At 33.1% G+C, this 22,283-nt stretch overlaps 1 long non-coding RNA gene across 2 annotated transcripts; it reads right to left on the reverse strand.

The window, feature by feature from the left end:
* Window positions 1–1,097: 1,097 nt before the first annotated feature.
* Window positions 1,098–17,711, reverse strand: LOC139853309 (uncharacterized). Of its 2 annotated transcripts, XR_011761342.1 has the most exons (7): window positions 17,423–17,711; window positions 17,290–17,339; window positions 16,931–17,041; window positions 15,422–16,802; window positions 15,257–15,323; window positions 1,841–2,021; window positions 1,098–1,369 (listed from the first exon to the last, which is right to left on the reverse strand). It is a non-coding gene; the product is annotated as an uncharacterized lncRNA (long non-coding RNA). The 2 variants fall into 2 exon arrangements; XR_011761341.1 differs by having other exon boundaries at window positions 15,257–16,802.
* Window positions 17,712–22,283: the final 4,572 nt, after the last annotated feature.

The following is a 22,283-nucleotide window of genomic DNA, read 5'->3' on the forward strand; positions in this document are numbered from 1 at the left end:
ATGTGATAAGTTTTCTTATATGAAGCAAGATTTGCCAAGTCAATCAGCAATATAGTAAATTTAAAGGTAAGTTTCCAATATGCACTATTAGTAAACAACAAAGTACGATAATACAAATCGAGAGAAATCTTAAAAGAGAAGGTGCAACTATGCCAATAAATCTATCACTTGTACATAGTTATGGATGGATCCGCAACACCATTCAGCTATAAAGTTCTGTAACACAATAAAACAAAGGTCGAACCTGATTGTACTCCACAGCCAAAACCCTTTTGTGCATGAGTGATGAGTCAGTGCCACCTGAAATCCATTACTCCTTCAGAGAAGCTGCCAAAAAAATGAATGAACACCTATTAACAATGGAGCCAAACACTTGATTGAGTTAGCCAATTATCAATTTTTTTTAAGATGAAAGCTAACATGTTATTAGAAGGTCGTCACATCAAACTGGAGCATCACCTTCTGTTTGTCTTCGATTTTGAGAAACGGATTTTTGACTAACATAAAATTGAAGGGATAGCATGCTAATGGAGGAGAAACGGAGGAGAAGAAGCCGGATTTAAATTATGTAACTAGTTTATAACCCGCGATTTCGCGGGTTTTAAAATTAGAGATTATGAAACATATATTGAAATATATTAGAAAAGTATTGAAATGAACATTCATTGACAAATGTCAAATCGATAAATATGGTGAAATATAATTCATAATGTTATAAAAATACTTGTATGTCTATTCAAACAATTAAGTAACTCAAAATACAATACAATAACGAAGTACAATACAATTGTTTAATGAATTCGTAGCAAGTATATAAAAAAGAAATTGAATAGAAATGAAACAAAAACGGACATTTCATGATGTTTGTCAACGCGATTGTCATGTATGACGTGCAAGTAATATTAATAAAATAACTAAATAGTAACTACTTATTTGGTAGACGATGTGAGTTACTAATCCACAAGTATACTAAACCGTTTCTACATGATTATGCTTATCGTAGCATTTCCATCATTAGATATTCGATCCATTCTGCGTATAATCTCAAAAATCGGGCAAATTAATTGCATACAAAATTAAACAAACATAGTCTTCCAACATCAATTTAAAAGTACTAAATAAAAAAGATGAGCATGGAACTTCACTTACAGAATTTTTGAAATTCATGACTTGGTCAAATTATTCTTATACTCCATCAATTAAAGACTTCCTTTATTGTCAAGCTTCTTGAATAAATCTTTAAGTTCAGCTTTCATAGTCTCATACTCTTCGCCAACATCATTGGCTTCACCATCTCGAAACATCCGCCATCTTCTCTCCTTAAGTTATTCATGATATTTCTTCAACTCGGTGCCTCGGGGTGACCACTCTTTTTTGGTCCAGAACTGCAAAAGAAAAGAAGTTTAGCATAATTTTAATTAGCCAAAAAAGTAAACGATCATGAAAGTATCAAACACACTCTCCTGATTGTACAGTTAAAAAATATTCATTAAAAGCACTATATCTCTAAGAGATGAAAGAGATGCAGAGGTTTCAATTTTAACCCATTTACGTAAATTTGGGTAAGACATTTGGATGTGTTTTATTTAAAAGGGTCAAACGGGTCAACCATACAATCTCTTATATCATTCATTATTCCAGTGCAAGTCAGGTTACAAAATTATTTTTAAATGTTTGCATCCAATCATTAAGTCTACACCAAATCACTTATAATTCAATCTTTTGGTTTCATACCATTTGACCTCGATGACACGTTTGAAGCCTTTCACATTTAACCCAATTTTTCTTTTAAACAGAATCATCTGTAAACATTAATTGTAAAACTAAGAAATTTATATACCTCGTATAGATCCATTGACACATGAGGGTAACTTGATGTAAGATAATCAATAGTAGGAGAATGGAGGCTTTATTCATTGATTCGCAGCGGAAGTTTGATATCTTGTAAGCTGTGTTTGGTTGCAATATCTCTTCAAAATGGTCCTTGTCTTTGAAATGCATATTGGCTTGGATGGCTGAACCTGCAATATGTTTACGAAGACTTTATGATAATAATTTTTGTAATTCATGGTTATCGTAATCTAAATATTTGTACATTTAATATATAAATTTAGCTTTGAAAGACTCAAATGTTTGTAGAGTGAAATGTCCCGTTCTTATTGATTAAAAACGTTCCATATTAATTGATTTCGTTGCGAGGTTTTGACCTCTATATGAGACGTTTTTCAAAGACTGCATTCATTTTAAAACAAACCATAACCTTTATTTCATCAATAAAGGTTTAAAAAGCTTTACGTAGATTATCAAATAATGATAATCTAAAATATTCTGTTTACACACGACCATTACATAATGGTTTACAATACAAATATGTTACAACAAAATAAGTTTCTTGAATGCAGTTTTTACACAATATCATACAAGCATGGACTCCAAATCTCGTCCTTATTTAAGTATGCGACAGCGGAAGCTCTTAATAATCACCTGAGAATAAACATGCTTAAAACGTCAACAAAAATATTGGTGAGTTATAGGTTTAACCTATATATATCAAATCATAAAAATAGACCACAAGATTTCATATTTCAATACACATCCCATACATAGAGATAAAAATCATTCATATGGTGAACACCTGGTAACCGACATTAACAAGATGCATATATAAGAATATCCCCATCATTCCGGGACACCCTTCGGATATGATATAAATTTCGAAGTACTAAAGCATCCGGTACTTTGGATGGGGTTTGTTAGGCCCAATAGATCTATCTTTAGGATTCGCGTCAATTAGGGTGTCTGTTCCATAATTCTTAGATTACCAGACTTAATAAAAAGGGGCATATTCGATTTCGATAATTCAACCATAGAATGTAGTTTCACGTACTTGTGTCTATTTTGTAAATCATTTATAAAACCTGCATGTATTCTCATCCCAAAAATATTAGATTTTAAAAGTGGGACTATAACTCACTTTCACAGATTTTTACTTCGTCGGGAAGTAAGACTTGGCCACTGGTTGATTCACGAACCTATAACAATATATACATATATATCAAAGTATGTTCAAAATATATTTACAACACTTTTAATATATTTTGATGTTTTAAGTTTATTAAGTCAGCTGTCCTCGTTAGTAACCTACAACTAGTTGTCCACAGTTAGATGTACAGAAATAAATCGATAAATATTATCTTGAATCAATCCACGACCCAGTGTATACGTATCTCAGTATTGATCACAACTCAAACTATATATATTTTGGAATCAACCTCAACCCTGTATAGCTAACTCCAACATTCACATATAGAGTGTCTATGGTTGTTCCGAAATATATATAGATGTGTCGACATGATAGGTCGAAACATTGTATACGTGTCTATGGTATCTCAAGATTACATAATATACAATACAAGTTGATTAAGTTATGGTTGGAATAGATTTGTTACCAATTTTCACGTAGCTAAAATGAGAAAAATTATCCAATCTTGTTTTACCCATAACTTCTTCATTTTAAATCCGTTTTGAGTGAATCAAATTGCTATGGTTTCATATTGAACTCTATTTTATGAATCTAAATAGAAAAAGTATATGTTTATAGTCGGAAAAATAAGTTACAAGTCATTTTTGTAAAGGTAGTCATTTCAGTCGAAAGAACGACGTCTAGATGACCATTTTAGAAAACATACTTTCACTTTGAGTTTAACCATAATTTTTTGATATAGTTTCATGTTCATAATAAAAATCATTTTCTCAGAATAACAACTTTTAAATCAAAGTTTATCATAGTTTTTAATTAACTAACCCAAAACAGCCCGCGGTGTTACTACGACGGCGTAAATCCGGTTTTACGGCGTTTTTCGTGTTTCCAGGTTTTAAATCATTAAGTTAGCATATCATATAGATATAGAACATGTGTTTAGTTGATTTTAAAAGTCAAATTAGAAGGATTAACTTTTGTTTGCGAACAAGTTTAGAATTAACTAAACTATGTTCTAGTGATTACAAGTTTAAACCTTTGAATAAGATAGCTTTATATATATGAATCGAATGATGTTATGAACATCATTACTACCTTAAGTTCCTTGGATAAACCTACTGGAAAAGAGAAAATGGATCTAGCTTCAACGGATCCTTGGATGGCTCGAAGTTCTTGAAGCAGAATCATGACACGAAAACAAGTTCAAGTAAGATCATCACTTGAAATAAGATTGTTATAGTTATAGAAATTGAACCAAAGTTTGAATATGATTATTACCTTGTATTAGAATGATAACCTACTGTAAGAAACAAAGATTTCTTGAGGTTGGATGATCACCTTACAAGATTGGAAGTGAGCTAGCAAACTTGAAAGTATTTTTGATTTTATGTAACTAGAACTTGTAGAATATATGAAGAACACTTAGAACTTGAAGATAAAACTTGAGAGAGATCAATTAGATGAAGAAAATTGAAGAATGAAAGTGTTTGTAGGTGTTTTTGGTTGTTGGTGTATGGATTAGATATAAAGGATATGTAATTTTGTTTTCATGTAAATAAGTCATGAATGATTACTCATATTTTTGTAATTTTATGAGATATTTCATGCTAGTTGCCAAATGATGGTTCCCACATGTGTTAGGTGACTCACATGGGCTGCTAAGAGCTGATCATTGGAGTGTATATACCAATAGTACATACATCTAAAAGCTGTGTATTGTACGAGTACGAATACGGGTGCATACGAGTAGAATTGTTGATGAAACTGAACGAGGATGTAATTGTAAGCATTTTTGTTAAGTAGAAGTATTTTGATAAGTGTATTGAAGTCTTTCAAAAGTGTATAAATACATATTAAAACACTACATGTATATACATTTTAACTGAGTCGTTAAGTCATCGTTAGTCGTTACATGTAAGTGTTGTTTTGAAACCTTTAGGTTAACGATCTTGTTAAATGTTGTTAACCCAATGTTTATAATATCAAATGAGATTTTAAATTATTATATTATCATGATATTATCATGTATGAATATCTCTTAATATGATATATATACATTAAATGTCTTTACAACGATAATCGTTACATATATGTCTCGTTTAAAAATCATTAAGTTAGTAGTCTTGTTTTTACATATGTAGTTCATTGTTAATATACTTAATGATATGTTTACTTATCATAGTATCATGTTAACTATATATATATCCATATATATGTCATCATATAGTTTTTACAAGTTTTAACGTTCGTGAATCACCGGTCAACTTGGGTGGTCAATTATCTATATGAAACATATTTCAATTAATCAAGTCTTAACAAGTTTAATTGCTTAACATGTTGGAAACATTTAATCATGTAAATATCAATCTCAATTAATATATATAAACATGGAAAAGTTCAGGTCACTACAGTACCTACCCGTTAAATAAATTTCGTCCCGAAATTTTAAGCTGTTGAAGGTGTTGACGAATCTTCTGGAAATAGATGCGTGTATTTCTTCTTCACCTGATCTTCACGCTCCCAGGTGAACTCGGGTCCTCTACGAGCATTCCATCGAACCTTAACAATTGGTATCTTGTTTTGCTTAAGTCTTTTAACCTCACGATCCATTATTTCGACGGGTTCTTCGATGAATTGAAGTTTTTCGTTGATTTGGATTTCATCTAACGGAATAGTGAGATCTTCTTTAGCAAAACATTTCTTCAAATTCGAGACGTGGAAAGTGTTATGTACAACCGCGAGTTGTTGAGGTAACTCAAGTCGGTAAGCTACTGGTCCGACACGATCAATAATCTTGAATGGTCCAATATACCTTGGATTTAATTTCCCTCGTTTACCAGATCGAACAATGCCTTTCCAAGGTGCAACTTTAAGCATGACCATCTCTCCAATTTCAAATTCTATATCTTTTCTTTTAATGTCAGCGTAACTCTTTTGTCGACTTTGGGCGGTTTTCAACCGTTGTTGAATTTGGATGATCTTCTCGGTAGTTTCTTGTATAATCTCCGGACCCGTAATCTGTCTATCCCCCACTTCACTCCAACAAATCGGAGACCTGCACTTTCTACCATAAAGTGCTTCAAACGGCGCCATCTCAATGCTTGAATGGTAGCTGTTGTTGTAGGAAAATTCTGCTAACGGTAGATGTCGATCCCAACTGTTTCCGAAATCAATAACACATGCTCGTAGCATGTCTTCAAGCGTTTGTATCGTCCTTTCGCTCTGCCCATCAGTTTGTGGATGATAGGCAGTACTCATGTCTAGACGAGTTCCTAATGCTTGCTGTAATGTCTGCCAGAATCTTGAAATAAATCTGCCATCCCTATCAGAGATAATAGAGATTGGTATTCCATGTCTGGAGACGACTTCCTTCAAATACAGTCGTGCTAACTTCTCCATCTTGTCATCTTCTCTTATTGGCAGGAAGTGTGCTGATTTGGTGAGACGGTCAACTATTACCCAAATAGTATCAAAACCACTTACAGTCCTTGGCAATTTAGTGATGAAATCCATGGTAATGTTTTCCCATTTCCATTCTGGGATTTCGGGTTGTTGAAGTAGACCTGATGGTTTCTGATGCTCAGCTTTGACCTTAGAACACGTCAAACATTCTCCTACGTATTTAGCAACATCGGCTTTCATACCCGGCCACCAAAAATGTTTCTTGAGATCCTTGTACATCTTCCCCGTTCCAGGATGTATTGAGTATCTGGTTTTATGAGCTTCTCTAAGTACCATTTCTCTCATATCTCCAAATTTTGGTACCCAAATCCTTTCAGCCCTATACCGGGTTCCGTCTTCCCGAATATTAAGATGCTGCTCCGATCCTTTGGGTATTTCATCCTTTAAATTTCCCTCTTTTAAAACTCCTTGTTGCGCCTCCTTTATTTGAGTAGTAAGGTTATTATGAATCATTATATTCATAGATTTTACTCGAATGGGTTCTCCGTCCTTCCTGCTCAAGGCATCGGCTACCACATTTGCCTTCCCCGGGTGGTAACGAATCTCAAAATCGTAATCATTCAATAATTCAATCCACCTATGCTGCCTCATATTCAGTTGTTTCTGATTAAATATGTGTTGAAGACTTTTGTGGTCGGTATATATAATACTTTTGACCCCATATAAGTAGTGCCTCCAAGTCTTTAATGCAAAAACAACCGCGCCTAATTCCAAATCATGCGTCGTATAATTTTGTTCGTGAATCTTCAATTGTCTAGACGCATAAGCAATCACCTTCGTTCATTGCATTAATACACAACCGAGACCTTGCTTTGATACGTCACAATAAATCACAAAATCATCATTCCCTTCAGGCAATGACAATATAGGTGCCGTAGTTAGCTTTTTCTTCAATAACTGAAACGCTTTCTCTTGTTCATCATTCCATTCAAATTTCTTCCCTTTATGCGTTAATGCAGTCAAGGGTTTTGCTATTCTGGAAAAGTCTTGGATGAACCTTCTGTAGTAACCAGCTAGTCCTAAAAACTGGCGTATGTGTTTCGGAGTTTTCGGGGTTTCCCACTTTTCAACAGTTTCTATCTTTGCCGGATCCACCTTAATACCTTCTTTGTTCACTATGTGACCGAGGAATTGAACTTCTTCCAACCAAAATGCACACTTTGAAAACTTAGCGTACAATTCTTCCTTCCTCAATACTTCTAACACCTTTCTCAAATGTTCACCGTGTTCTTGGTCATTCTTTGAGTAAATAAGTATGTCATCAATGAAAACAATGACAAACTTGTCAAGGTATGATCCACACATTCGGTTCATAAGGTCCATGAACACAGCTGGTGCATTAGTTAAACCAAACGGCATGACCATAAACTCGTAATGACCGTAAAGTATTCTGAAAGCAGTCTTTGGAATATCATCTTCTTTCACCCGCATTTGATGATACCCGGAACGTAAGTCAATCTTTGAATAAACAGACGAGCCTTGTAGTTAATCAAATAAGTCGTCGAATCTCGATAGTGGGTAGCGGTTCTTGATGGTAAGTTTGTTCAACTCTCGGTAGTCGATACACAACCTGAATGTACCATCTTTTTTCTTGACAAACAAAACAGGAGCTCCCCCCGGTGATGTTTTTGGTCGAATGAAACCATGCTCTAAAAGTTCTTGTAATTGGCTTTGCAGTTCTTTCATCTCGCTGGGTGCGAGTCTGTAAGGAGCACGAGCTATTGGTGCAGCTTCTGGTACAAGATCTATTTAAAATTCAACGGATCGATGTGGGGGTAATTCCGGTAATTCTTTCGGAAATACATCGGGAAATTCTTTTGCAATGGGAACATCATTGATGCTCTTTTCTTCAGTTTGTACTTTCTCGACGTGTGCTAGAACAGCATAGCAACCTTTTCTTATTAGTTTTTGTGCCTTCAAATTACTAATAAGATGCAGCTTCGTGTTGCCCTTTTCTCCGTACACCATTAAGGGTTTTCCTTTTTCTCGTATAATGCGAATTGCATTTTTGTAACAAACGATCTCTGCTTTCACTTCTTTCAACCAGTCCATACCGATTATCACATCAAAACTCCCTAACTCTACTGGTATCAAATCAATCTTAAATGTTTCGCTAACCAGTTTAATTTCTCGATTCCGACATATATTATCTGCTAAAATTAATTTACCATTTGCTAATTCGAGTAAAAATTTACTATCCAAAGGCGTCAATGGACAACTTAATTTAGCACAAAAATCTCTACTCATATAGCTTCTATCCGCACCCGAATCAAATAAAACGTAAGCAGATTTATTGTCAATAAGAAACATACCCGTAACAAGCTCCGGGTCTTCCTGTGCCTCTGCCGCATTAATATTGAAAACTCTTCCGCGGCCTTGTCCATTCGTATTCTCCTGGTTCGGGCAATTTCTAATAATGTGGCCCGGTTTTCCACATTTATAACAAACTACATTGGCATAACTTGCTCCGACACTACTTGCTCCGCCATTACTCGTTCCGACACCATTTGTTCCTTTCGTTCTATTAACCCCTGGTCCGTAGACCTCACACTTCGCCGCGCTATGACCATTTCTTTTACACTTGTTGCAAAATTTGGTGCAGAACCCCGAGTGATACTTTTCACACCTTTGGCATAGCTGCTTCTGATTGTTGTTGTTGTTGCGGTTATTATTGTTGTTGGGATGATTGTTGTAGTTGCTGTTGTTGTTGTTGTTGGGCCGTTTGTTGTAGTTGCGATTGATGTTGCGATTGTTGGGATAATTGTTGCGATTATTGTTGTAATTGCTGTTGTTGTTGTATTGGTGATTCTTATCACCGTTTTCCTCCCACTTTCTTTTGACTTGCTTCACATTGGCCTCTTCAGCAGTCTGTTCTTTAATTCTTTCTTCAATCTGGTTCACTAGTTTGTGAGCCATTCTACATGCCTGTTGTATGGAGGCGGGCTCGTGTGAACTTATATCTTCTTGGATTCTTTCCGGTAATCCTTTCACAAACGCGTCGATCTTCTCTTCCTCATCTTCGAATGCTCCCGGACACAATAGGCACAATTCTGTGAATCGTCTTTCGTACGTGGTAATATCAAATCCTTGGGTTCGTAACCCCCTAAGTTCTGTCTTGAGCTTATTGACCTCGGTTCTGGGACGGTATTTCTCGTTCATCAAGTGCTTGAATGCTGACCACGGTAGTGCGTAAGCATCGTCTTGTCCCACTTGCTCTAGATAGGTATTCCACCATGTTAACGCAGAACCTGTGAAGGTATGTGTAGCGTACTTCACTTTGTCGTCTTCAGTACACTTACTTATAGCAAACACCGATTCGACCTTCTCGGTCCACCGTTTCAATCCGATCGGTCCTTCAGTTCCATCAAATTCCAAAGGTTTGCAGGCAGTGAATTCTTTGTAGGTGCATCCTACACGATTTCCTGTACTGCTAGATCCAAGGTTATTGTTGGTATGTAGCGCAGCCTGTACTGCGGCTATGTTTGAAGCTAGAAAAGTACGGAATTCCTCTTCATTCATATTCACGGTGTGTCGAGTAGTCGGTGCCATTTCCTTCAAAATAGTCAAATGGAACAAGTTAATCATACAGAATATTAAGAGTAGTTAATAGTATTTCGTAGCATAATATGAACTCATTTATAAAAGCTTTTTCTTCATATTAGCGTTTTATAAGTTTAAATTCGGGTAATACCTACCCGTTAAGTTCATACTTAGTAGCTAATATACAATTCAACTACTACAATTCTATATGAAAAACTGATTATAATAATATTTCGCGTTCAAACTTTTACACAATATTTTACAAACTTACAATACCGCTTATTTTACATATAGCATGAAATATAGCACACAATAAATTTGATACAAGATGGTTGTGAAGATAATTCTAGCTAGTACACAAGTCGTTCAGCAAAGGCAATAAAGACACGTAATTCATACGTCCAGAAACAAGTCATGCATTCTGGTTTTACTAGGATTACTTCCCATCCTTGGTCTTGTGGAACATAACCGTTATGGCCGTTGATAAGACATCGTGTTGTAACGTCGTCAAAGGGACGAGGGTTACGTAATGTCCAACAGTCCCGTAACAATCTAAAAACCTCATTTCTTACCCCAATTACCGACTCCGTCACTTGTGGGAACGTTTTGTTTAATACTTGTAGCCCGATGTTCTTGTTCTCACTTTGGTGAGAAGCGAACATTACTAATCCGTAAGCATAACATGCTTCTTTATGTTGCATGTTAGCCGCTTTTTCTAAATCACGAAGTCCAATATTCGGATATATTGAGTCAAAATAATTTCTTAACCCATTGCGTAAAATAGCATTTGGGTTCCCCGCAATATATGCGTCAAAGTAAACACATCGTAACTTATGGATTTCCCAATGTGATATCCCCCATCTTTCGAACGAAAGCCTTTTATAAACCAAGGCATTCTTGGAACGTTCTTCGAATGTCTTACAAACTGATCTCGCCTTAAATAGTTGTGCCGAAGAATTCTGACCGACTCTAGACAAGATTTCATAAATCATGTCTCCGGGTAGGTCTCTTAAAATATTGGGTTGTCTATCCATTTTGTGTTTTTATACTGTAAAATAGACAAGAGTTAGATTCATAAAAAAAATACTTATTAATACAAGCAATTTTTACATATATCATAAAGTATAAGCACACTATATTACATATATTACACCACACGAATACAACTATCTTATTCCGACTCGCTTGTTTCTTCTTCTTCGGTTTTGGTTTGTTTTACCAAGTTTCTAGGGATATATGATGTTCCCCTAATACGAGCTGTCGTTTTCCACATTGGTTTAGAAAAACCTGGTGGTTTAGAGGTTCCCGGGTCATTGTTACAACTTAAGGACTTCGGGGGTTGACGATACATATAAAGTTCATCGGGGTTGGAATTAGATTTCTCTATTTTTATGCCCTTTCCCTTATTATTTTCTTTTGCCTTTTTAAATTCATTTGGGGTAATTTCTATAACATCATCGGGATTCTCGTCGGAATCCGATTCATCAGAGAATTGGTAATCCTCCCAATATTTTGCTTCCTTGGCGGAAACACCATTGACCATAATTAACCTTGGTCGGTTGGTTGAGGATTTTCTTTTACTTAACCGTTTTATTATTTCCCCCACCGGTTCTATTTCTTCATCCGGTTCCGATTCTTCTTCCAGTTCCGATTCTTCTTCCGGTTCCGAATCTTCTTCCGGTTCCTCTTCGGAAACTTGTGAATCAGTCCACGAATCATTCCAATTTACATTTGACTCTTCATTATTATTAGGTGAGTCAATGGGACTTGTTCTATAGGTAGACATCTATCACATAATATCAAACGCGTTAAGAGATTAATATATCACATAATATTCACATGTTAAAAATATATAGTTTCCAACAAAATTTGTTAAGCAATCATTTTTCAAGTAAACACGGTCGAAGTCCAGACTCACTAATGCATCCTAACAAACTCGATAAGACACACTAATGCAAAATTCTGGTTCTCTAAGACCAACGCTCGGATACCAACTGAAATGTCCCGTTCTTATTGATTAAAAACGTTCCATATTAATTGATTTCGTTGCGAGGTTTTGACCTCTATATGAGACGTTTTTCAAAGACTGCATTCATTTTAAAACAAACCATAACCTTTATTTCATCAATAAAGGTTTAAAAAGCTTTACGTAGATTATCAAATAATGATAATCTAAAATATTCTGTTTACACACGACCATTACATAATGGTTTACAATACAAATATGTTACAACAAAATAAGTTTCTTGAATGCAGTTTTTACACAATATCATACAAGCATGGACTCCAAATCTCGTCCTTATTTAAGTATGCGACAGCAGAAGCTCTTAATAATCACCTGAGAATAAACATGCTTAAAACGTCAACAAAAATGTTGGTGAGTTATAGGTTTAACCTATATATATCAAATCATAAAAATAGACCACAAGATTTCATATTTCAATACACATCCCATACATAGAGATAAAAATCATTCATATGGTGAACACCTGGTAACCGACATTAACAAGATGCATATATAAGAATATCCCCATCATTCCGGGACACCCTTCGGATATGATATAAATTTCGAAGTACTAAAGCATCCGGTACTTTGGATGGGGTTTGTTAGGCCCAATAGATCTATCTTTAGGATTCGCGTCAATTAGGGTGTCTGTTCCCTAATTCTTAGATTACCAGACTTAATAAAAAGGGGCATATTCGATTTCGATAATTCAACCATAGAATGTAGTTTCACGTACTTGTGTCTATTTTGTAAATCATTTATAAAACCTGCATGTATTCTCATCCCAAAAATATTAGATTTTAAAAGTGGGACTATAACTCAATTTCACAGATTTTTACTTCGTCGGGAAGTAAGACTTGGCCACTGGTTGATTCACGAACCTATAACAATATATACATATATATCAAAGTATGTTCAAAATATATTTACAACACTTTTAATATATTTTGATGTTTTAAGTTTATTAAGTCAGCTGTCCTCGTTAGTAACCTACAACTAGTTGTCCACAGTTAGATGTACAAAAATAAATCGATAAATATTATCTTGAATCAATCCACGACCCAGTGTATACGTATCTCAGTATTGATCACAACTCAAACTATATATATTTTGGAATCAACCTCAACCCTGTATAGCTAACTCCAACATTCACATATAGAGTGTCTATGGTTGTTCCAAAATATATATAGATGTGTCGACATGATAGGTCGAAACATTGTATACGTGTCTATGGTATCTCAAGATTACATAATATACAATACAAGTTAATTAAGTTATGATTGGAATAGATTTGTTACCAATTTTCACGTAGCTAAAATGAGAAAAATTATCCAATCTTGTTTTACCCATAACTTCTTCATTTTAAATCCGTTTTGAGTGAATCAAATTGCTATGGTTTCATATTGAACTCTATTTTATGAATCTAAATAGAAAAAGTATATGTTTATAGTCGGAAAAATAAGTTACAAGTCATTTTTGTAAAGGTAGTCATTTCAGTCGAAAGAACGACGTCTAGATGACCATTTTAGAAAACATACTTCCACTTTGAGTTTAACCATAATTTTTGGATATAGTTTCATGTTCATAATAAAAATCATTTTCTCAGAATAACAACTTTTAAATCAAAGTTTATCATAGTTTTTAATTAACTAACCCAAAACAGCCCGCGGTGTTACTATGACGGCGTAAATCCGGTTTTACGGCGTTTTTCGTGTTTCCAGGTTTTAAATCATTAAGTTAGCATATCATATAGATATAGAACATGTGTTTAGTTGATTTTAAAAGTCAAGTTAGAAGGATTAACTTTTGTTTGCGAACAAGTTTAGAATTAACTAAACTATGTTCTAGTGATTACAAGTTTAAACCTTCGAATAAGATAGCTTTATATATATGAATCGAATGATGTTATGAACATCATTACTACCTTAAGTTCCTTGGATAAACCTACTGGAAAAGAGAAAAATGGATCTAGCTTCAACGGATCCTTGGATGGCTCGAAGTTCTTGAAGCAGAATCATGACACGAAAACAAGTTCAAGTAAGATCATCACTTGAAATAAGATTGTTATAGTTATAGAAATTGAACCAAAGTTTGAATATGATTATTACCTTGTATTAGAATGATAACCTACTGTAAGAAACAAAGATTTCTTGAGGTTGGATGATCACCTTACAAGATTGGAAGTGAGCTAGCAAACTTGAAAGTATTCTTGATTTTATGTAACTAGAACTTGTAGAATATATGAAGAACACTTAGAACTTGAAGATAGAACTTGAGAGAGATCAATTAGATGAAGAAAATTGAAGAACGAAAGTGTTTGTAGGTGTTTTTGGTCGTTGGTGTATGGATTAGATATAAAGGATATGTAATTTTGTTTTCATGTAAATAAGTCATGAATGATTACTCATATTTTTGTAATTTTATGAGATATTTCATGCTAGTTGCCAAATGATGGTTCCCACATGTGTTAGGTGACTCACATGGGCTGCTAAGAGCTGATCATTGGAGTGTATATACCAATAGTACATACATCTAAAAGCTGTGTATTGTACGAGTACGAATACGGGTGCATACGAGTAGAATTGTTGATGAAACTGAACGATGATGTAATTGTAAGCATTTTTGTTAAGTAGAAGTATTTTGATAAGTGTATTGAAGTCTTTAAAAAGTGTATAAATACATATTAAAACACTACATGTATATACATTTTAACTGAGTCGTTAAGTCATCGTTAGTCGTTACATGTAAGTGTTGTTTTGAAACCTTTAGGTTAACGATCTTGTTAAATGTTGTTAACCCAATGTTTATAATATCAAATGAGATTTTAAATTATTATATTATCATGATATTATCATGTATGAATATCTCTTAATATGATATATATACATTAAATGTCTTTACAACGATAATCGTTACATATATGTCTCGTTTAAAAATCATTAAGTTAGTAGTCTTGTTTTTACATATGTAGTTCATTGTTAATATACTTAATGATATGTTTACTTATCATAGTATCATGTTAACTATATATATATATATATATCCATATATATGTCATCATATAGTTTTTACAAGTTTTAACGTTCGTGAATCACCGGTCAACTTGGGTGGTCAATTGTCTATATGAAACATATTTCAATTAATCAAGTCTTAACAAGTTTGATTGCTTAACATGTTGGAAACATTTAATCATGTAAATATCAATCTCAATTAATATATATAAACATGGAAAAGTTCGGATCACTACATAGAGTAGGATGGAGGAGTACGCGTGTGGGTTTGAACTGTTTGCCTTTTTTGCAACCCAAACTGCTTCGATGCTCTTCTGCCTATCACCTGGTCATAGAGTTGAGTTCAGATTGAATAGAGAGTTCCTTTTCGGAATCTTCCCCATCTAAATACTTAGAAAAGTATAAGAAACAATAAGTAATTACATGGAAGCTATCGTCTTTGAATTCTTCATTATCCAATCTCCAGGTGAAGTAAAGGTAATAATCCAAAAAATTTTATAGAAGAGTTTAGATTGAAAAATATAAATTTTTTGTTGATTAGAAAAATGTTGCATTCTCAACACAACCCCCTTTTAGACCCGACCCGTTCAATCCGTTTCCCTAATAATGGCTTGTTTGGACATGAACCCGTTTGTACCTAAAACATTTGACCCGACCCAATTGCCAGGTATGGTTTCAATATTCACCAAACAAATATATCTTGTCTGTGGACAACACAATCAAATTATACAATCTAGCAATCAAATCATGTGTAATCTAATTTCAGTTGTAGAAACTAATCCTTACAATACCGATGTCTACTCGCATAGTAATTTTAAACCCATTTTGACCTTCTTTAATACTTTTCCAACAAACTTGAGGATATTCAAGATTGGTTTCCTGTACATGGACACAACTTACTAACGTTGAGCACAACAGAATTGACATCAAGACACACAATCAGTAAAAGCAGTAGAAATATTTTTTACGGAACCTTAAATATGGATGAATGACCAAATAAAAAGACGATCAAGAGCAAAATGCAAGTCCAAACACCCCCTCGCCTAACTGAAGTTAGCATCATATGTAATGGAAAATTAACCTTCTGCGAATGTTATGCAATATACAGTCAACAATGATAAGCAGCGTAATCCCACCAAGTTCTTCCATTTTACTAATCGCACATCAAAATATATATTCTAAAAATCAATTATAATCAAATATTCGACTTCAACCCAAAAATAACTTACAAATGAATCATGAATATTTGATAGCTTCAAATAAATCATGAATAATTCAGCTTCAAACCATACTTACCAGCATCGACTTTCCTTAATAATTCTCTTGGCTCTTTTTGGTTCATATATTTTATAACTACCACTTCAGCTGGGTATCGGTTCACAACAACATTATGAACAACGAATAATAAGTAATCAACTGGAAAAAAAAACATGTACAAACAGTTAGCTCGATTGGTTACGAAAGTGGCTACCATTAACTGAACGAATTGAGGTGGAAAGGTTGGTCTTTTTTGCCCATTTTGGTTAGTATAGTGTAAACAACTCATGTATTCCGTACGAATATTCGAATTCAATATATGCATTTTAGGTACTAATGACACACTCACATTCTGGTATCTGATGGATAAAAACATAGAATGCAGCAACCAGCAATTGCCACTTTGCAATGAACTCAACAATGGTTTATCTTATAGGGAAACATATCTGATAGCTGATCTGGTTATTACTTGAACCATATTAGGGTCCAGTCACCACTTTATCACTTATCCAAACAGGTCTTACCATTTTCATGTCCATTACTTGATCTGCAAATTAGTTTTTAAACCACAATAGAATTATGTCAGCACAATAAGTATTAGTAGTCGTAGTAAGACATTCAACCTATATTTAAATGTAATGATAAGAAAATTAGAAATATGTTAGAATTAATGACCATTTTGATATATTTAGTGGATCATTGCATGTAAGTCACATCCAACTTGACCAGACTGTTCCAATCGTTCAATAATGGCAGCCACAGATTCAAACCCATACGAAATTCAAACTGCAATTGTGAATGTGAATCCAACAGTTAAACCCTCTGTAACATTTGCCAGACTAATGATATTTAAATCGAACCAATGAAGTTTCAAGAATACACAATAAGTTACACAAAAAAAAAAAGATTGGTGGTGTTTATCATCCTTTTTTACATCACTACTTCTATAAGCTTCAAAACAGTTAAAACATAATAAAGTTGAAACCTGATATATGAATTTTGGGTTTTTGAATACAGAGTACATTGTTACTAACCTTAGCTTCCAAATCGACAGAGTTGTTTATATTTCTGGTAATCAGTCGATCTATAAATAACAGTTGATTAGTGAGAAAGCAACAAATAATTAGAAATCTAAAAACATAAAAGATTAATAAATGATTATCAAACCTTGCAATTCATGAACGATGTTTCATACGTAGCAACATCACAATTAATCGAACTGTTGATATAAGTATTTTACAAATCCAATCAAATACGTATCAGACAACGAAGAACCCTAAATTGATGATGGAACGCTTTGACATGGATTCCGGTAGAATCTAATCATCAGAAAGCTAGGTTGTGTTCATCGTGGCTATTAAGAGGTTCGATTTCCACACAATTCCACTTTGGAACCCTAATTTGGAGGCCTTTTACTTATTCGTGTAGCGTAAGAAGTTTACAGTGTTTTTGTGATAAATTGTGAATCAATTACCCCGTGTTTTTGTTGGGTGGAGTTTTTTTTAGGGTAGTTTTGTAAATAAACAATTGAAATGGAGGAGAGAGACAAATGTTGAGTGATCAAGCAATCTAAGGGTTGTCACTGAAAGATGCGTTCTAATCTAAAGGTCATTTTTACTCCATTTTAATTTTTTAAATCTTGATTAGCAAAAGTTGACTTTGTTATTATATATAACTAGTCAAAGACCCGCGAATTCGAAGGAATTTTTTAAAGAGAATTGTTATAATAAAGTAGAAATATCAAGAAATAATAATTAAATCCAAAAGTCCTAATAAGCATCCATACATTCAGAATATGGGATTGATGTATAATTCATGCTATTTATTATAAACGAAAATGATAATTGTGTTGTTCATTTTACCCTACCATAAAATTCCTCACAATGCTAAGTTGCTAACTCTCAAATTGACTCCCGTAAATTGTCATAGCTCTATTTGGAAACTGATTCGAATTTGTCCCAAATGTATTTTTATTTCTTACAACCATCTAAATAATTCTAAATAGTTTTATTTGGAGTATCATATTGAGATTGAAAAACATAGTTTTGTGATTACAATTACCGAACAAATCATATAAAAAGATTGTGACAAAACACATGTCATAAACTACTCCACTATTACTATAAATGGACATAAGTCACCCGTTCAAACCCATTATTCCATTGGCCTGACCCGACTCTACCTCTACATTATACAACAAAAAAGGTTAAGATTAATATTGTCAAAATGCAATTCTTGGCATGGCTCCTTGCTCCTTACTTTGGAAATATACCATTAGTTGATATTTGTATGATGGTAAAGTGTATAAATAACGATAACTGTAAAACTTAGAAGCATATATATCCTACAATTGGGGGGCCTATAATAACTATACCGCCCCTGTCAATGTTAAGCTTAAATATTTGTGGTGCTTCTTCAACAATCATAACACCATCTTCTAGTGCCATTGATTTGAGATCGGTAAAAAGTACTAATGTATAACCAATTCCATTCAGATGAAACAACCAAGTTGACCATTGACTTACCATAGAACATCAATTTGCATTCATGGGTCAAATGGATTGCTCTGTACCTAAGTGGGTTGTCCGTAAAAGAAAAATCTCGTATGATGTAGATACCATCCTCAACCATAGAATTCTACAACTTAGACCTTAGTTTACTCTTAATGCTTAGCCCTATTCTGGCCCTGCATATTTAAATAAAACAATTATAAACATGAGGTTCTATATAAACAACTAACAAAAATTTAGTTAGAACTGCATACCCTAATAAAAAAATTGATGGTAAATAGAAAGTTGCATATATATTAAATAGATAAAATAGTAAATACAAACAATATTAAATAGATAAACTAGTAAATACAAACATGATTATAAACATGCTTATAATATGTAAATAATGAACTGCTCTGCATAAGATCATGATTAGGTAAATAAAAGTTTAAACAATATTACTTGAAAAAAATAAAATTCATTACCTGCTCGTCGATTATTATTAGTTCGATGAATTATTTTTTGCCCGCTTCGTAGCCACGCCCATCAAGCTCCTCAGTGCACAACAATTTAATATTCAGTCCAAATTTCACTCGAGTTGGATTGATGCATAGGAACATGAGTAGCTGAGCACCCATAATCAAAACAACATAAATAATAGATATTTATTTGTAATAATCAAGTTTAATAACAAAAAGAATACAACAGTCAAAAGATATTTATTCAGAAAATCAAATTAAAAGATGAAATATCTCATATCTTGTATACTACGTATATGATTACACTAATATAAAGAAAATTCAGCTTTTAAAAATTGTGATTATAACATTTAATAGTAAAAACGTATAATAAACATCATAAGATAAAAATAACAACAAATATACGAACACCATAATTCTACTTTATTTATGAACACAATAATAATCCTTTTATTTATTTGATCAACTTAACTCAATAGATTATAACATCTTATATACAATATTATTATAATCAAATGAACAATAAAATAGTTTAACATGCCAATTTAACGTCGGTAGAGAAATAAAATACTTAAGAATCATAAGCTGTGCTATTTTATTGTCAATCATAAATCCATGTATATTAATCTGCAATAGAAAAACATGAAATTATTAATGATGTGATAAAAAACAATTAGCTTGGTAAGATTAGTAACTGAAGAACATTTGGATTGAATTGAATGGTTCAAAAGTATAGGAACACCATACTTCTCTATTTTTACAGATTATAACAATTGTTAAGATAATATAAATAATTTGGGAAAAGATAACTCATCTGCATATGGCAGTCATACATTGATAATGAAAACCCTAATTATATCTTTCAGGAACAGAATGTATTATCATATTTAATAGTTGAAACCGTAATTGATGCTAACATACGAAAATTTCAACTATTACAAATCAAACGTAAGACATTAAAGTGATGTAAACCATAGATTAACGTACTAAAAAATCGAACTTACCAGCCATGAATCCCGGCTACTGTTATCGGATCCCATAAACATGACGATGTGAGTGTTACCCATTTAAACAGATTTCCAAAACAAATGAAACCCTAATCAACGAATATTAAAAGAAACGTTAGTAATTCTATTGAATTAAGTGATTTGCCTAAATGAAAGGACTGTTAATTTGGGTGTGATTTTGAGCGAATATTAAAAGGACTATCAATTGTATATATAATCAATTGTACTCCGTATCAATCAATTAAATTTTAATTTATGAATAATAATCCCGGATATAATTGTCATGGGTGGAAAACTGTTACGATTTCAATGCAATTTTCAAAGTTTGAAATTTGATTTGATTTTACGTATTAATTAAGTAATTAATTAAATGAAGTCAACTTATTGTAAACTTGTAAATGTTGTTAAAATGAGGTTATTGATGTCATTTTCATTGTAATTGAAAATTGTATTAGGTAATAATCTTTTCGAGATTGAATCTAACCAGTGGCGATTCTAGGATGATAATCTAATGGGGTCCTAAAAAAATTTCAAAGTTAATTATATTTTAAGGGTAATTTAGTGGTTGTTTACCTCCAAAAAACCTATAAGTTTCAAAAATATATGGGGTCCTATGGTTAAATTTAGTGGTGTCCTACACAATTTGAAGAGTACATTGTATAAAAAATTTTGAAAATAGTGGGGTCATAGAACCCCACCCACTTCCATGTAAAATCGCCTCTGAATCTAACGGTCTTAATTATTTGGATAGTTAAAATGGATGGTCAAGATCAATTATTTGAAAAAATTATTACTTATTTAAGTTTTTGCTTTAATAAGTAGAGAGATGTAGATGTAGATGTAGATGTAGATGTAGATTTTGTGTGTCTCAGAAAAATAAATAGGCGTTCTATATTGGGCGAGAAACCCTAATTTGATACGGAGTAAAAATTTTTAGTTGTGAGGTTTAAATTTTTTAAATAAAATTAATTAGTGTTTATGACATCATGTACATGCTCTTAAAAATTTTCTTTTTCTTTTTGATTTTTTCATAACAAAGAAATTAGCAACAACAACAACAACAACAACAATTTGTTATCCCTAATCTTCCACTTAGACCATTCCCAACCCTGACTGTGACGTCACAGGCAGTTGGTGCGCTTTTTAGCCAAAAAGTGCAATCTGACTCTGACTGGACAGTGTCAGTTTCTGACCTTTTTAACCCAAAATGTCAGTTTTCAGTGTCAGTTTCAGTAGGGTCCACCAATTTTTTTATTTTGCATTTTTTTTATATAATTTAACACATTATTTCAATAAAATAATAAATATTAAATAAAACCAACATTGAAAATTTTACAAAATTAAAAGTTCATAGAAAATTAAAAAAAATATTACACAGTAGACTTAGGGGGTGTTTGTGTTAGCGATTAGACATGGATTATTTGATCATTGCGTTTAGAAATCACAATTAATCTAATTAGAGTGTTTGGCAAATAAATTAAAAAAATTGATTATATGCGTTTTTAAGGCTACAAAACGCAGAAATGAAAAAGTAAGGTGGACCTTACTGCTGGAAAAACGCGATTCTCAAGATAATCTTCCCGCCACTTGTTTTACTATTATACCCTTATATAACCCTTAACACCCCTTTATTATACAGAGTACAAAGAAGAAAAAATAAAAGCCCTATTCTCTTCTTCTACAGTCTAATGCGTCTGCCGTACTTTTTGTTGCATTCTTTAGGTACTGTACTCCTACAACTTTATTTATATCTTGTATTTGCTTTTACTTTTTGTATGACGCTACTGCAACTTGATTGTGACTTTATTATATTATATTATTTTTAAGTTTTAATTGTTTTGCTTCATGGTATCAAACTATAATGTAGAACTCTCATACTGAGAGCCTGTTTACTTTTTAATTGGGATTATTGCTCTGGACTGATTATTCAGTCACCACAAAGGTTGTTTACTTTGGACTTATTTTTTGAACTGGAGTGAGTGAATAGCTGTATCGGTCACCCCAAAATTAGCTGTTGTCCCCATCTGGCCCTCCTCTTCCCAATACTGCC

This window comes from Rutidosis leptorrhynchoides, chromosome 6 (genome assembly GCF_046630445.1).
Source record: "Rutidosis leptorrhynchoides isolate AG116_Rl617_1_P2 chromosome 6, CSIRO_AGI_Rlap_v1, whole genome shotgun sequence".
NCBI lineage: Eukaryota > Viridiplantae > Streptophyta > Magnoliopsida > Asterales > Asteraceae > Rutidosis > Rutidosis leptorrhynchoides.